Source organism: Phascolarctos cinereus, unplaced genomic scaffold, assembly GCF_003287225.1.
Source record: "Phascolarctos cinereus isolate Bilbo 61053 unplaced genomic scaffold, phaCin_HiC Scaffold_726;HRSCAF=1367, whole genome shotgun sequence".
Lineage (NCBI taxonomy): Eukaryota > Metazoa > Chordata > Mammalia > Diprotodontia > Phascolarctidae > Phascolarctos > Phascolarctos cinereus.
In genome coordinates, this window is record NW_027556098.1 from 277,908,616 (window position 1) to 277,924,807 (window position 16,192).

The 16,192-nt window shown below is 37.7% G+C and overlaps 1 pseudogene; it reads left to right on the top strand.

Moving 5' to 3' along the window:
• The first annotated feature begins 2,393 nt into the window (after positions 1 to 2,393).
• On the top strand, positions 2,394 to 3,302 carry LOC110218081 (olfactory receptor 8D2-like; annotated as a pseudogene).
• Positions 3,303 to 16,192: the final 12,890 nt, after the last annotated feature.

Sequence of the window (16,192 nt, forward strand, 5' to 3'; positions counted from 1 at the left end):
GAATTGGTGGAAATTATAACCTTTGTCTTATCTCCAGCAGATCTTAATTCCCACATTCCCTATTGCCTATATACCTCGGTTTCAGATTCCATGATACAGGAATAATGTTTACAGGATAATAAGATTTAGAAGTAGAAGGGATTTTGGAGATCATTTAGTTCAACCATCTTATTTTACAGATGAAGATACTGAAACCCAGAGAGGTAGAGCGATTTGCTTAAGGTTACATAGGAAGTAAATAATGTTCAGACCCAGGCTCTTTGTTTTTACTAGTTTTCTCACTACCCCTTCCTCCATCAATGGACTGGAAATCAACAGGCATTCCAACTTTATCTATATTTCCCAGTGGGTTCAACTCTCTCTGATAGATGCTTCCCATTTTCATTTTTGAATCAGAAAAATAAGGGTATTTTGTCTGTGAATGTTATGCTAATTACAATGAATCATTGCTAATTACAGGAAGTTTTGTCTCTATTTCATTAGTCACTAAAGTGGGTAGTTACTGTAGCTAAAAGAAACTCAATGTCCTTATCCTCTTTGGTTTTGTATTGGAAAGTCAAAGGTTTTCAAGAGATGAAGCCCTAGAAAGCAAAACATATTAGAGTAGTAAAGAGACTTCTAGGGCCTCTTGTTCAAAATCTCATTTTACAGAAGAGGAAACCAAAGCCCAGAGAAGATATGACCCTGAAACAGAAATCACCCTTAAAAAGAAGCTAAATCTATAATTAGACTCTCAGAGATGGAAGGGTAACAGAGGCCATCTATTTTAGTCATTGTGAAGGAATCCCCTCAGTAATACTTCTGGCCAGTGGTCAGCTAATTTTTATTTAAAAATGTAGAACTGACTGTCGACCCTGAAAACAAATGATCAAAGAGTCACAGTGGTTTTGCCACCACTCTTAACTCTAAAAATACCAAAGAGCTCACATAGGTTGTCACAACCACAGTTAACTTTGAAAAATAAAATTAAAAAAAAACAACCCCAAAACAAAAGAGATAACAGACATCATAAGCAAAAAGCTTCCTTTATTCCATGGGAAGAGGGAAATTCGATACATGTGCCAGGGTCTCCTCTAGGAACAGACCTGCCTTAGTGTGGGCAAATCTCAACACATATACTAGTGGCTACACAGTCAACTATAGGCCTGACCATGAGTGGTAACAGCAACAACAAGACAAGTTTGATTCATAGCAGGGCTTCATGACCAGAACGTGATTAGTACAGGTGTTTCTCCTAGCTCAGGGACCACCTGGTCCTGGTGTAAAACAATTCTGGGATTTTGCTGTGGCTGAGTTCATCCAGAGGGTGAGCATGAAGGATTGTTGTTATGCCAAGCTCAGGACACAGCTTGCTTGCTGGGCTTTAGTTCTGGCAAACAGGGTGTCTCCTAACAGTAAAAAAAGAGCAGCAAAAAGAGAGGGGTGGTCTTGGCATGGGCATCCTGACAGGGCAAATAAATAAGTAAAACCTTGGCAGCAGCCCATTTCTCTTTTAGTATGTTCCAAATTTTAGGATTTTTTTCTCTAAAATTGAACTAATTTTTTTCTTTCTGATGTTTTACCCGTTGCCTAATCCCAGCTAAAAGTATAATCATGGAGTAGAAGCAGCAATATTCCAGGGGTTTTAAAATATTTTGACAATGAGTACTATGAACATGAGAAACTATTATACTCTCTGCATGATGAACCTGATTGTGGGTAGCTTAAAATCCCTTAAATATAATTGTCTACCTATTCCTTTTCTGTGGGAGCTAGGATTCTGTCTCCCTTGAAACCTTGTCTGGTCTAGTCAAAGTCTATTAGACCCTCTTATAAACATCTTAGTTAGTAGTCCGTGTTCCCATGACTTGAATTGCTTCTGTGCAGCCTGAGTAGGTCAAGCTCAAAGAAGGAGACACTAGTGTGTAGGAAGGAGTGGTGATTATAAAGCAATGGACCTTTGATGCTAACAGCCAATTATACACTCAAATGAGTGTTTGTCTTCTTCAGAGCTGTACCTGTATAGACTATGCACAATTCCCTTTTTCCCCTTCCTGTTATTTGACGCTTTAGTTTGTATACTATGGAACTTTGGCTGTCATTATGATTGCTCTTTCATGGAGGAAAAGTCCAGAGTATCCAGGAGTAGACCACGTAATTGGAATCATAGAACTTTAGAGTTTGATGTGAGCTTAGAGCATCTATTTTAACCTCTGAACTCATAGAGGAATCCAATCTACATAATTTCTAGCAGGTATTTATTTAGTCCATGTCTCAATACTACTAATGATGCACTCACAGTCTTCAAAAGCAACTCCAGCGTGGGCAGTAATATGCCATTAAGTTGTAAGGAGGAAAAATTGCCTAGAACGTAACTCTTCTGTTTAATCTCCACAGTTTTTATTTATAGGAAAATGGCCATGGTAAATCACTCTACAGTGGTGGAGTTTATCCGTGCAGGGCTCACAAATCAGCCAGAGCTCCAGATTCCTCTTTTTCTCTTGTTCCTGGGAATCTATGTGCTTACTGTGTTGGGGAACCTGGGCAGGATCTTATTGATTGCTATCAGTTCTCAATTTCACTCCCTCATGTACTATTTCCTCAGTCATTTATCTTTCATTGATCTCTGATATTCCTCTCTCATTACCCCTAAAATGTTAGTGAACTTTGTGGCAGAGAAGAATGTCATCTCCTTTCTGGAGTGCATGGCCCAACTCTATTTTTTCCTAATTTTTGTCATTGCTGAGGGTTACCTTCTGAGAGCAATGGCTTATGATAGTTATGTTGTCATCTGTAGTCCCTTGCTTTATAATGTTCTCATGTCTCAAAGAATGTGCTCTGTGATGATGCTGGTGGTGTATTCCTTGGGATTTTTTGGTGCCACAGTACATACTAGCCGCATGGCAGTGCTTTCCTTTTGTGGATCTCACGTTGTCAGACATTACTTCTGTGATATTCTTCTCCTGCTCAAGCACCCATGTCAATGAAGTTCTTCTTTTTATTATTGAGGGAATGAACTCCTTAGCCACAGTCAGGCTGTCCTCGTCTCTTACACTTTTATCTTGTCCAGCATCTTATACATCCGCTCTACAGAAGGCAGGTCCAATGCCTTTGGTACCTGCAGCTCCCACCTCATAGCTATAGGAATATTCTTTGGGTCTATCACTTTCATGTACTTCAAGCCCCCTTCTAGCAACCCTATGGAGCAAGAGAAGGTATCCTCAGTATTTTATACCACAGTGATTCCCATGCTAAACCCTCTGATCTATAGTCTGAGGAATAAGGATGTGAAGAATGGCATTAGGAAGGTGATTGAGAATTGAAGCTTTCCTGATTTTCAGAATTTCCCAGAAGTAGAGAAAAAAAACTGAGTCCAATGGGAAACTATTCCAAATTTGTTTCTTGGTATCACCTCTTTCCTGGGAAGCCAATCTCTTTATTCTGATAGAAGCTAGGGTTCTCTGCACAATTCATGGGAGTCTTTTCTTCACTAGTTTCTTGAGGTCAGAAACCATATAGGCCCCTTTAAAGCTTTCTTAGCCTCTATTGCAAGGATATGCTCTCAGTAAAGAGTCAATAAATGCTTGTTGAAGGAATCAGTGAATAAGATAAATGAATGAAACTCTTTCCTGTTCGGTTAGATATTGAGAGATTTTCTCTTCTTCCCAGGGATTCAGATTAATGTGCAACTCACTCCTGTTCTTTGCAAAATTACTTAATAATTCATAGTTTTGCTTCTAACATATGATTCCCATGTGGACCAGGGAGAAAGTTTGAAGAAGCTTCAAAGAAGATCATGGACTGCCCAAGAAGAGAGACTGGCCAAAGTCTAGAAGTAGTTCTCCTGATCTATCTCATTTTTCTCACTTATCTATTTATGCATGTACATGCGTATATGTAATCATGTTAATGTATATATGCATATATATATGTTTACATAATACAAATAATGTGTATGTATATTTTATATATATGTGCAGATGTGAGCTTGAGCCAGCTCAAAATGGCACTGAGCTGATGATTAAATTTGCAGTGTGTGCATTTACACCTCAAAAATTAGAAAATGCTAAAATCAGGGCTTGGTTCATTGTTTTGTCGATTGTATAGACTTAAGAAAATGATGGAGGAAATATTAATGATACAGATTGAACTTTAAAGTGTATCATGCACAGATTTTCCCCTTTAGGGATCTAGTTTTTAATCATTTACCAGTACAACATTACATCAATATGTACATATATACTATTGATTACATGGTATTAGAGCCACTTAGTTTCATGACATTAGAAGTATACTGGACTTCAGATTTGATTTAGTCCAACCCCATTATTTAATAGATAAATAAACTGAAGCCCAGAAAGGTGACTTGCTTGTGGTCACACAGGTAGTAGGTGGAAGAGATGAGCTTTATGAACAACAACAAGAACTTACAATTGTAGATGATTTTAACATTTGCAAAGCACTTGGCATATATTATGTCACCTCATCTTTAAAACAATCATTTGAAGTAGGTGCTATTATTATCTCTATTTCAGGTATTTTGGGTGAAGAAATTGAAGCAGAGGAAAGTTAGGTGATTTGGCCAGGGTCATACAACTTGTAAGTATCTAAGGCAGATTTAGAATTCAGAGCTTCCTGACTCCAAGTCTAATATTCTATCCAATATACCACCTGGTTTCTCAAAACTCAACACTCCCTCTACTTTGGTCTTGGCTTGTAGCCTTTTCAAGTTGAAGAGTTTACCATCTGTGTGGTAGCTGAACTTGATGCCATGTTCATCCTCATTGAAGATGCTTGATAACATGGCTGAAAACATCATGCTAAAAAGGAGCAAGCTCACAGCTTTGTTTCACTCCGTTGATGTCTAGGAAAGCACAAGAGCATTGTCCATTATCCATTGTCCTATGATTTCAAGGTCATTGTTATGGGGAGATTTAACATTGTTCCATGCTGCCTCATGTATGTATATATATAAAATATATATGTGTGCACATGTGCATCTATACTATATAAAACTAGCCTTAGTTATAGGTATGCATGCATGCAAACATATATATATATATATATATATATATATATATATATATATATATATATATATATATATTATATATTCTTTCAAAATTGTGATTTCATTGTTTGGAATGTGTGTGTGTGTGTGTGTGTGCGTGCACACGCACACGCACACGCACACACATACACATGAGCAACTAGGGTGAAAATTACCTCCTACATTTCAGATCAGCAAATTATCTATAATTCCTCATGGAATAATGGCAGTTTAAGTGATGGCCAACACAGGTCTTCTGATTTCCAAACTAGATCTTTGTGCATTGCATAAATGTGCTCCCTCCAAACCCCCACTCGCTTCCTGCCCCTAATCTTCCAAGGTTTACCTGGTAATTGAATTATTAGAGGTCTTGGGCATGAAATAATCTCAACCTACTTGCAAACACTAAACAGGTAAGAAGCATAGATCTTGATGCAGAGACAGGTATGGGCCACTTTTGGTGAGCAGAAATGACAGTGCATTATGAACTACATAAAAATGCATATCTGTACTCATAAACAAATGTACAACATTCATACATATATGTACATTGATACATACATAATATAGTGGGAAATGAATATTTTTCTACTCATTCACTTGAAACTCATAATATCTGCAGGAATATATCATAGTAATGATTTGCACCCAATCAACTGATCAGTTAATAAGCATTAATCAGTACCACCTATGTACCAGTCCCAATTCTAAATAGTGAAGATACAAAGGAAAAAGTAAATATTCTTTTGATTTTAAACAGCTTGCATTTTATTGGGGAAGAGACTATTTACATAGATAGGTATATACAAGGTAGAGGGATATGAATTGGACCTGTGATTTTATTGGTATATGGTGCTCTCAGGTAAAGAAACTCCCTCTACCATTGTAGGCTGGCACTACCTCTGTAACTTATAATTTTTGAGAGTTGCTTGGGGGCTACTGTAAGGTTAAGGTACAGCTAGGATCACAGAACGTGTTATTCAGAGGTTGTACTTGAGCCCTGATCTTGCTGGCTTCAAGGCTGGCTCTCTCTCAATTATGTCACACTTGGACACAGGGTAATTATTTGAGGAAATGTATTAGCACCTGGGGGAATTAGGAAAATTCTCTTATAAATGGCAGTGATCGGCCTGAGCATTGAAGGAAACTAGGGATTCTAAGAGTTGGAGAGTAAAGAGCAGAGGTGTTCTACATACGGGGCACAGCCTGTGCAAAGGCTGGAAGTGTGTGTGAGGAACAGTAAGAAGGGCAGTTTGGCCAGACTGTCTTAGGTGTGAAGGCGTAGTCTGGTCTGTTTCTGATAATAGATCAACAGACATAAATTCCTCAGAAAATAGTACTGGTTCTATATTAAGTACTTCAGAAACAGAAAGCAGATATGGTTTCTGCCCTCAAGGTGTTTATAATATTGGCATTAAAAGCCCTTCATAACATATCCTTCTCCCCATATTTTAGTCTGCTTAAACTTTTTTATTCACTCTCTCCTCCCCTTACTGCCCCACCCCAAAATCTAGTCTTTGACCTAGTGATGCAGCCTCTTGGCTGTTCCACAAACAAGATATCTGACCTCCAGGCATTTTCTCTGGCTATCCCCTACAGGGAATTGATGGTGAGATCAGTGTGTCTGTTTTGGGGGACCAGGAAGATCTCTTTCCCATCCTGCTTTTTTTAAACTGAGAAGAGGATGCTGCCTAGTGTTGGTAGGCCCAATGCCGCATTCTCCTCAAGTATAGCTAGCCAAGGCCTAGTCTGAAAAGATGGTGGGTCTGTTGCTCTGATGATTGCCTAATGCAGGTGCTCTTATATGAGGCTTTCCTGCTTTCCATTTCCCTTGGTCCTCTATCTTTCCAAGGAAAGGAGGATTGTACACTGCTCCATCTCTTACCTGATTGTTCCTAGTCCTGTTCCTGTCACTCACCAATGGTTGTGCTCTTGCCTTTCTTTGCTTCTTTAACCCACAGTAGAGAAGTCCCAGAGCTATTGGAGGCTGAGCCCTTCTTCTTATATTGTCCTCTGAAGTTCAGGATTACCTGTCTCACTTCAGATATAACTGGCAATGGTTCTGTGTTGGCAGATGATGACATGAGATGCACCAGAATCATGCATGAAGCCCTGACTCAATCTCTGCAGTGTGATTTTACCTGCAGTCTCAGGATTCACGATGCTTATCTGTATTAGTCTCTGAACATATTACTCCCCCTTAAGGGAAAACTCAAAGATTTTTCTCCTTTGCCCTGCACAGTATTAGAGACTGAATTAAACAGTCTTCTTTCCTGTGGCTGTCATACTTCTCAGCTACAGTTTGCATGTATTTATGGCAGATGACATCTGGCTATGGATCAATGATATTCTTAGCTGCACCTCTCTATCAATGTCATCACTTTACCTGTCTCAGAGGCCTTCCAGTTCCTTAGGCCTACTTTCATTTTTCCAACATAAATCTCCTAGTGTTGTTCTACTGAGGGGACATAGTTCATGTCCAAAGAAAATACCCATTTCAGGCTATGATGTCTGTCTGTCACAAATGTATAGCCTCAATCTTCCTCATAGATGAAACAGAATTACTACATTTAATTGTGACTTTTAATGATTATAGGAATTCCTCCTTTGAGGTTGTCTTTCATTAATTCTAGCAGCTTCTTGGTTTGTTCTTCATAATCTGTCTTGACTAAAGTCCCATCCATGCTAGAGAAGTATAAAATTGAGGCAGTATTAATTTCCAAAAGTTTTGGGTTTTACTTTGCAAGACACAAGGTTGAAGAAGAAAGCTGCTTTCTTTACCTGTGCATGGGAAGGAATGAGTTGGTCTCCAAATCCCTAGGTTTCTTAACAAGCTGCTGTCCTTAGAAGGTGATCACAGAGTTTCCCACAAAGTCAACGTCCAGGTCCACAGACATGTGCCATCTGTTGCTCTCTTCCAGTGGTTCCAGAAGGTTGTGATAAACTAAGTCATTTCCTCTAGAATTTTTGCTCTTTGAGCAATTCTTCCTCTTTGGGGGAATGGATGAGAAAATCCCAAGAATAACTTCCCACTGCCATTTTCTAAGGCACATCTCCATTGTTCAAATTCCCATGTAGGACTACTAAAACTTACTGATTTTTCTTGTACGTCCTAACAACAGTCAGTTGAATTTTACAGTTTTCCAGTCATTATGCTTTTATTCTCTATATTTTTTAAAACATTATCATTCTTAAGATCTAGGTCTACCAGTAATATTAACAGACTTCTCTGCTTTTTAATTGCAAAAGCAAGACAATATCACTCAACTACACTAGTTTTTACTTTTTCTAGAGATTACTCCTCAAGTATCCTTATTAATGTACAAGTATTAATGCATTTAATAAATGTTAAGTGCCACAGCAACAGTAGTTTATTTTAATAATAATTGTGCTAGCAATAAAATAGCACAAAGACATGAATTCAAATCATATAAACAGTCCCAATGACTTTTTCATGTATCAGCATAGAGCAATTATATGTATATATATTATATATAGGTATATGGCAATATATATGTATGTGTGTGTGTGTGTGTATATATATATATATATATATATACATATATACATACATACATATATATACATATATACATACATACATATATATATATATATATACACACACACACACACAGTAGCATTCAGTCTTCTAAGATATAACATATCAGCAAATTCAGCAATTGCACACATATATTCTCATGTTAACATCAGGTTAGGATGAAACCGGGATAGATTGGATAAACTTGTTATACCTCCAAAAGAGGAAACAACAAAAGAAGCATAAAAATTAAATTAAAATATCTTTTTTTTTCCTAGGATCCAACCAGGAAGAAACAAATTATCTATACCTCTAATAAAAGCATGATTCCTATGGAGAGGAAAAGAAAATAAAAATATAAATGAAATATGTTTTATAGAATGAAAAAAGTAAATCTTCTTCTGAGACAAAACTGACCATAGCAGAAGTGTTTGAAACTTCCTTTCTAAGTCAAAAGAAGTTTCCAGCAACTAGAGTTCTAGTCTCACATAACACTTATTCAACTTCAAATGGCTAGGTAAGGAATGGAAGCAAAGGGGATGGCATAAGGATTCATCATCACAAAGAATTAAAAAAGATCAATCTGGGAAAAATCCTTAGTTCAAAGTTATGTTCAGAAATTTGGAGAACAGTAGTAGTTAGGTGGTGCAGTGGATAGAGCACTGGCCCTGGAGTCAGGAGGACCTGAATTCAAATCCGGCCTCAGACACATAACACTTACTAGCTGTATGACCCTAGGCAAGTCATTTAGCCCCTATTACCTCAGCAAAAAAGTTGGAGAACATAGAAATGTAAATTGTAACCCACAAAGTTTTTAGAAAACATAATTTTAATTTGAACTCAGCAAGAGTATACACAAATGCAAAACAGTATGATTACTAAAATAAAATCTTGGGACTTGGGGCCACTCAATACTGATAATCTGTCTAGCCAGAGGTTATTTAGGTTGAAAACTTCATGAGCCGCTCTGCAGGCAAAATACTGTAGAACCTTGAAAATTAAAGCACTAAAAATTATCCAAAAAAATCTCACATTTTTTCTTTTTTAAAAAAAATAATGACCAAGAATTATTGCTATATTTGTATGGATGGGCTCCTGCATGTAATATGTTTGTATGTGCGTGTGTCTAGCCCATGTAGGTATGTGTGTCCGCATGGGTGTGTCTAGATTTGGTTTGCAGATGTGATTAGATCTACCTAGAGTCTCTTCCCACTCTTCTCCAGTGGAGACTTTGATGCCTTCCAGGAAGGAAGCAGGAGATTGGGGCCATGAAGTTGCTTGATTTCTTCTTCTCAGAGAAGGGATACTGGGGGAGAAATATATCTCTTGCCTCCCCTAAATAATATTAGTCTAGGAGAAGTAATTTTTACATTCAAGGTATATTCTTGATCACTATTCCTTAATGGGAAAGAAATGCCCAAGATAAACACACACACATACACACACACACACACACACACATGTGTATGTGTATACACCCACACATAACCATACATAGATATATTCTTGATTCCCTTCCCATTGAAGGCTAGTTACTCAAAGACAACAATGAATTCCAAATAAACTTATTTATCTAAGCTGATAGCAAACAGAAATCAGAGAGGTTTTATGGATGAGAATATATCAGCCAATGTACAGAATGAATGAGCTTTCCCAATAGTAAGCTATCTCAGTTCAACCAAGAGAGCAAATCTCATGTCTTGCCAAAGGGAATTTCTCTGAAATCTGTGGTTTGGTAAGCTTGGGATAGAGCACAATTGAGGTGCCACTCTTCTCTTTGTCATCTTCTTCCCAGAGTCTTTATTTACCTTCATAGAGCCCTTCCTGAAGAGAATGTGGAAACACGTGTTTTCTTTCTTGAACATAGAAACCAGAAGACCAAGATTTCTCCTCTGCTAAGCTCTTTGCCAAATTCACAGTCCTTCCCTAACAAATCCAAACCCTCCTAAAAGTGGTCACTCAATGCTACACCAATCAGTGAGCAGCCTTGACTTAACCCTGCTGATTAAATATTATCCTGACACTTTTCAGAAATTTGTACTTTAATTCATTTAGACAAACATTAAGTATCTATACCGTGTAAGATACTGTGCTGAGGATAAAATGAATGAATGACTAAATGAGTGAAAAAGCATTTATTGTTGCATATTATTGTTCCCCACATTGTGCTGGGTACTGGGACCACAAATAAGACAGTCCTTGCCCTGAAGAAATTTATATTTGAAAGGCAAAAGCAACATATAAAAGGGAGGGCTGGCCAGGGAAGGCCTATTTGGTCTGGGAAATTGAAGGAATAGTGAATACAGTGAGGGGGCAATTGATTTTCAATTCTTCCTAGAAATAATGATTCTGATTACTGTTCTCAGAGGTAGAAGTGAATAGTAGAGTGAAAGGTGCCCCTTGGCAGGATGATAGGTAGATTCAGTTGAAATGAGTCGATGAAGGGCACTCTCACCACTCAGAAGCCCAAGACTCCAGCACAGGAACTGGAGTGATAGGTGAGTGAGAGGTAAAGAATGGATCAAAGCAATATGGCGAAAAGATGGGTGGCCAAAGACTCAAAAATGAAACCATCCTTTCCCTCAAGGAACTAACACTCTCAACACATAGAGAATTGCATATATAGTAAAAAGAACCTGCAATTTTCACATATGCAAAATCAATAAATGGCAAGGAATCCCTTCAATATTATGAGCTTAAGGTACTCTAGTCTGTTCTCTTTGACATCTTTCCTGGGATATATATGTCTAGAATAGCAAACAGGTTTCAGACTACCTCAAACTTACATGTATGTGGGTTATATCTATCTATATCATATTAGAAATTAAAACATCTTTGTATTATTATTAAAAGTTTTGACCTCATGGACCCAATGAAAGGGTCTTGGGAAAACTCTGAAATGTACTTGGGAAACCACTGGGATCCCTGGACCACACTTTGAGAGCCACTGTTCTAGAGCATGACACCAAAGCTGTTTTTGAGGAGGAAGCTTCTGTGTTGTTTATTAAGATCTAGTAGAATAAAAAAATCTATTTTGTTGTCTCTGTCTCTCTCTCTCTGTCTCTCTCTCTCTCCTCTTTTCTCTCTCTCTCTCATTGATGTGCAAGTGACTTAGGTCCAGTAGGGATTGATGCTCAACACAGGATGTTTATTGTAATGCCAGGTATACATGCCTGAGGCCAAGTTTAGGCAATCACTCAGAGCTATTTGCACTTACAGAGACATGAGAAGTTCCTGAAAGGCTGCAGCAAACCCAGTCACTGCTTTTGCCCTTGAGTGAAGACAGAAAGCCACTGACTATACATCAAAGATACCTGATCACCCCCACTACCAGTAAGGCTGCATCATGGTTCCCTTAGTCAAGGTCTGGTGGGCCCTTCCTGCCTTACTAGTGACTCAGCCTCAATGAGCAAGCTAACTGGTCTGCTATAGCCTAGGCTGTCTGACAGGAAAAAAAAACAAAAACAAAAACCAAAAACAAAACCAAAACGAAACAAACTGTGGGTTTTATATAATTTTTAGAAGGGTAAGGGCAGAGGAAAGAGTTTTACCAGGGGCACACACACAGGGGTACCTTGTGCCCACTTAAGCTTAATTATCTAAAACTTATGCCTATGAAGCCATGAACTTAACTGATGCCTTGGGTCCCAGCTAAGCTTATTTATATAAGTTTATGTCTTAGAGAGTGTAACCCATGGGGTTAACTATGATTATGCTAACTTATATGCCTTTTATTTTAAAAAGGAGCTAAGCATGGGATGGGGAGTACATGCCTTCACACATAATATGGGGGCTTTAGGAATTTAATTAAATTATGGAAATAGCTGACAGGTCTACGTCCTCTGCTCTCTTTTAGGTAAGGCTTTATAGAAGTTTCCTTCCTCACACCTGATTGACAATTCTTTTAGTAAGACAGGGCCATCAGTTTCACATATCTATCTCTCTATCTACTATATATGTATATCTATGTATATCTATATCTATATATTATATATATATACACAGCACATACACACACATATACATACATATTCTATTTATCTCTCTATTGAGAGAGAGAGAGAGAGAGAGAGAGAGAGAGAGAGAGAGAGAGAGAGAGAGAGAGAAAGGTCTAGCTGACTACCACATTGACAACATGCAGTAAGAACTTTGAGGAACACATACAACTTGGAAGTTTATATGTTAAAAAAAAAACCAACCTAAACAGTAATCTCTGGATGAAGATCTATATACATAAAGTTGCAATTCAGGACAAAATGCTTTTTCTTAAGGAAATGGAGGAAGACCTCAAAGATGCATTAGGAATGTAAAGCAAGAAAGGGCATAAAATAAGAGCTCCAGGGACCCCAGGATGACACTAACACAGTTGAAAAGCATTAAACAAACAGGTTTAGTAACTTGTTACAGAATTTATAATATCCTGATTGTTTTCTCTACCTTTCTCTAAACACATATGCAATGAAACTTAATCTGTGGTTTGTAGCTAATTTCTTAGCAATAATATTCTATTTAATAGTTCTACTAAAGCTATACATTTGAGGTATCAATTTTATGCTCCATCACATTTCCCTAGTTTTTACATATTATCAATAGAATATTATAATTCACCTTATAGTCACGTATCATAGTTTGTTCAACCACTCTCTAAGTCTTCAAATTAGACATCAATGCACAGAAGGTAGAGTGATCAGATTTATCTAGGCAATAAAAAATTTCAAATTACTTATAGGGAAATTGAAAAAGTTAATTCCAAAACAAAACAACCTTTGGAGGTGTCCATTGCCCTCCTCCGGGAGAGAGAAGGGAGAAAGAAGGGTATTCTGTACTTCAGTTTGTTCTCAAAATGGGATGTCAGGTTTTTTTCTCTAATTCTGGCCCCTGAAAGCATATTCTGGCAGAGCTGAAGGCTGAGGTAGCAGCCCCCCAGGCTGCTGAGCCTCCACACTCAGCTCCCTTGTATCAGATCTCCCACTCCAGCTGCCATTCCTTAGGACATTTGTATTAAGAAACCCCTCAGCGCTTGCCAATTTCCTCCTCTCTGAGAGGAGTTACCAGACTGGAATTATATCTGTTTCCCTAAATAATGTTACTCTATGGAAAATAATTTTGTTTCCTCTGCATTTTCCCGATTCCATACTTCTTTTTCTTCCTTATTGCTAAGGCTAATATTTCTTTTTCTTTCTTTCTTTTCTTTTTGGGGCTAGGCAATGGGGTTAAGTGACTTGCCCAGGGTCACACAACTAGTAAGTGTTATATGTCTGAGGCCGGATTTGAACTCAGCTCCTCCTGAAAATAATTTGTTTCCTTTGCGTTTTGCTGATTCCATTCTTCTTTTTCTTTCCTTATTGCTAAAGCTAATACTTCTTTTTTTCTTTTCTATTTAATTAATTAATTAATTTTTTGCTAGGCAGTGGGGTTAAGTGACTTGCCCAGGATCACACAGCTAGTAAGTGTTATGTGTCTGAGGCCGGATTTGAACTCAGGTCTTCCTGAATTCAGGGCCGGTGCTCTATCCACTGTGCTAAGGCTAATATTTCTAACACTGTATTAAAGAAGAGTGGTGAATAATGGGCATCCTTGCTTTAACCCTGATTTTTTGGTAAAAATCTCTAGTTTATTTCCATTTCATACATAATTGTACATCTTGGTCTTAGTGATTACTTGCCATATTAAGGAAAAGTATAGTAATTAATACATTTTATTGTGGTTTAAAAAACTGAAATGTGTGTTGTATTTTGTTAAAAGTGTTTTATTCATTGAGTAATAGAATCTAATAATGTCATTCCTGTTATTAATAAGATCTTTTATGTTTATAGTTTTTGTAATGTTGAACTAGCCTTCATTTCTGGTATAAATCCTAGTTTGTGATAATGTATAATCTTTTTTACATGTTGCTGTAGCCTACCTTGTTGCAAACATTTTGTCTAAATTTTTATATTTATGTTAATTAAATAGCAATTTGGCTCCCTTTTTTGTTTTATTTTGTCTCTCCTTTATTTAATCATCACACCATATTTGCATCACAGGAGCAATTTAGTGGGATCCCTTCTATTCCTATTTTTAAAAATAGTTTGTATACAATTAGAACTAATTTTTCTTTTAATTTTTCATAGAACTTAACCCATGAACACCAAAGACAACTTAGAGGGTCAGTAGGAAAAGTCTGTGTCAATAGTGAAAGAGAAGTGGGTGGTCCCAGCCCCAGTCCCTGAGCATGGCCCTGGGGTGGTGGCTGCCTCCTGAGCTTCTGGCCCGTTGACTGAGGGGGAATTGAGTGGCTGATCAGAGGGAGATTGCAGGTTTCTCTTTGCTGGCGCTGAGGCAGTATTCTCTTGCTTTGCCTGTGGTTGGATCTGGGTCACAGTTCTGGGTGGTGGTCCTGGGGCAAGGAGAAGTGCTGGCATGGTGGAGCTTTCAGTGGCTGTGAAGAGAGAATCCTCCTCAAGGTTCCAAGACAGAAAAGAGTGCTTGTGGTGACTCATAAACCAGAACACATGCCAGAAAAGGAGTAAACACCTCACCCTTGATCACACCACCTTGTGAGAACTGAAAATTTACAGGTCCCTAGAAGTATCTCTGGAAACAGCTGGACAAAACTCCTGAAGCTTGGGACAGTACATTCTCTACACAGGAAATAGACCCCTACCTTAACAAAGAGTTTATAACTCAAGTAAGTGGCTGGGATCATTAGCAAGCAGCTCAAAAAGAGTCAGACCATAGGATCTTACTTTGGTGATTAAGAAGATCAAAACATACAACCAGAAGAAGACAACAAAGTCAAAGCCTCCAAAAAAATATGAATTGGTCCCAGGCCATGCAAGAGCTCAAAAAGGATTTTGAGAGGTGTGTAAGAGAAGTAGAGAAAAAACTGAGAGTGATGCAAGAAAATCATGAAAAACAAGTCAACATTAAAGGACACCCAAAAAAATACTGAAGAAAATAATACCTTAAAAAATAGCCTAACTCAAATGGCAAAAGATGTCTAAAAAGCCAATGAGGAGAAGAATGCCTTAAAAAGCAAAATTGGCCAAATGGAAAAGGAAGTCTAAAAGCTTACTGAAGAAAATACTTCCATAAAAATTAGAATGGAGCAATTGGAAGCTAGTGACTTTATGAGAAATCAAGACACTGTTAATTAAAAAGAATGAAAAAAATAGAAAACAATGTGAAATATCTCATTAGAAAAACAACTGACTTGGAAAATAGATCCATGTGAGAGAATTTAAAAATTATTGGACTATCTGAAAGCCATGATCAAAAAAAGAGCCTAGACATCATCTTTCAAGAAATTATCAAGGAAAATTGCACTGAAATTTTAAAAACAGATGGCAAAATAGAAATGGAAAGAATCTACCAATCACCTCCTGAAAGAGATGCCCAAAGGAAAACTTCTAGGAATATTGTAGCCAAATTCCAGAGTTCCCAGGTCAAGGAGAAAATATTGCAAGCTGCCAGAAAGAAATAATTCAAGTATTGTGGAAACACAATCAGGATAACACAAGATTTAGCAGCTTCTATATTAAGGGACCATATGGCTTGCAATATAGTACTACAGAGGGCAAAGGAGATAGGATTACAACCAAGAATCACCTACCCAGCAAAACTGAGCATAATCCTTCAGG